This window comes from Protopterus annectens, chromosome 16.part0 (genome assembly GCF_019279795.1).
Source record: "Protopterus annectens isolate FY-2018-M chromosome 16.part0, PAN1.0, whole genome shotgun sequence".
Classification (NCBI taxonomy): Eukaryota; Metazoa; Chordata; order Ceratodontiformes; family Protopteridae; genus Protopterus; species Protopterus annectens.
Window position 1 is genome coordinate 649,688,618 of NC_056750.1, and position 1,997 is coordinate 649,690,614.

General features: G+C 33.9%; 1 long non-coding RNA gene across 1 annotated transcript in view; it reads left to right on the top strand.

The window, feature by feature from the left end:
- Positions 1-749: 749 nt before the first annotated feature.
- The window catches only part of LOC122790803, a 533,667-nt gene continuing 532,419 nt past the window's right edge, over positions 750-1,997 (top strand). Inside the window, exon 1 of the long non-coding RNA XR_006363042.1 lies at positions 750-1,143. This is a non-coding gene — a long non-coding RNA (uncharacterized LOC122790803). The remainder of the gene's footprint in view (positions 1,144-1,997) is intronic.

Below are 1,997 nucleotides of genomic sequence, written 5' to 3' on the forward strand. Positions count from 1 at the left end.
CACCATAATCGACGATGAAAGTATGACCTACATATCCAACAATGCACAAAAAAAAAACACCTGAAGCTAGGCCTACTCTGAAGAAATTGGAAATTCCTCATACCTGCCTTCAAAATTTCTCTGACTCAGCCACTCCTCTTACCTTGTTTACTCTATGCTGCCCCGATCCTTACTAACATTCAATTTACTCTCTTGTCCAAACTTGACCAACATAGTCAGATTCACCACAAAACTTCAATGCAACTCTCACCACTGTCTCACTCTTAAGAAGCTTCAGTGGCCTGCATTCTCCCATCATCTTCTATTTCCTCAACTACAGATAACACATTGTGTTCTCTATAATCCCTCTTCTTGCCCTTCCCTCTCCAACCTTGTGTCATACTACATCCTTCTCCGATATCTCTGTTCAACTGACAGACATCTATAAACCCAAAAAGAACACTGAAAAGTCCCTTTACAAGTACTCTATAGCACATGTATGGAACACACTTCCCCCTAACATAAAAAAATATCTCTCAACAACACCAGTTTAATAAAAAGAGTTAAAACACTACCTCCTAAATACTTGGTCCTGTCCTTGCCAAGCTCCAATGAGACATCTCAGTGGTCTCTAACCCCTCTGTTTGTCTAATTTTCTTCAACTCTATTAGAATTAGTTTCCTTCCATTTTCCTGGTGATACTTTTTGCTACCTTCTATTACATTGTATATCATTGTAATGGGAATTTCCCCATGTAACATTTAATGTATTATGCTTTTGTATGTGTACTAGAACTTGTCTCCTTGACTTTGGAAACTGTACTATATATCATTATGTTAATGTTTAATTTTATTTTGTTTGTATATAAATTGGCCCTTTTCTCCACTGAAAAAGGGCCTTTGGCTCAGTTGGACCAACCGGTTAACAAATGTCAAACACATAAATTAAATATATACTTGTCTGTGATATTTATAGTTAGGAGTAGTGAGGAATGCAAGGGAAGTATAAGAGGAATGAAGGGAGGAAAGGCGAGAGAAGTAGTAGAAGGTAAAGAAAATACATTTATTAAGCATTTCACTCATCTATTCCTTTATTTTTACAATCATATATAATTTAGAAAGTGAAGAATGGAAGCCACCTTGAACTATTCATGAAGCATTTAAGGTAAGAAAAACTTTTTATTGTACCATATTGGAGTCATTATATTATTCAAGAGGAGTGATAAAAAGTGATATGATAACAGCCCTTTATTTTGCACAAAACAATTGTTAAATAGAAAGAAAGATGGGACACAGATACTTAAACTGTGTTTTATCAAACCTGAATTAAATATAACCAAAATAAGGAAAAATAAAAGAAGGAAAAGAAGAATAAGCGAATATTTATATATATATATATATATATATATATATATATATATATATATATATATATATATATATATATATGGGTCCCCTTCAGATGAGCAAACTTTTAAAAGCTCGAATTTCATATGGCCGAGACCATATGATCGAACTTTTAAAAGTTCAAACGGTCTGAATGGAGATCTCCATACAGCAAGCAATGGGAAGATTTCCCTTTTCCACAATGTAGTGCAATCTCGGAGTTGGTATATTTAAATAGTGGGGGTTGTGGGGGTACAGGGGGATATGCCACCCTGCTAGAAACGTTTAGTTCATTTTTTTTTTTTTTTAACCATGTTCAAACTTTTGAATGTTTGATCTTATAGTCTCGGCTATATGAAATTCGAACATTTAAAAGTTTGAGCATGTGAAGTAGACCCACACACAGATAATAAAACAAAAATCTTTGGATCATGTTGAAATTTTTTTCTTTCCTCTGCTTTTTAATATCATATTTTACATTATATTTACATATTACAAGTTGTTATGGATCCAATCTCCATTTGCTCTTGAGGTACCATTTTGTATATCTGTTAATCACTGTGGTGGAGTGAAATTCCAATTCAGGGACATGGTAAAGCTGCATACTGAAAAATCTCATTAGCAGCTCTTTAC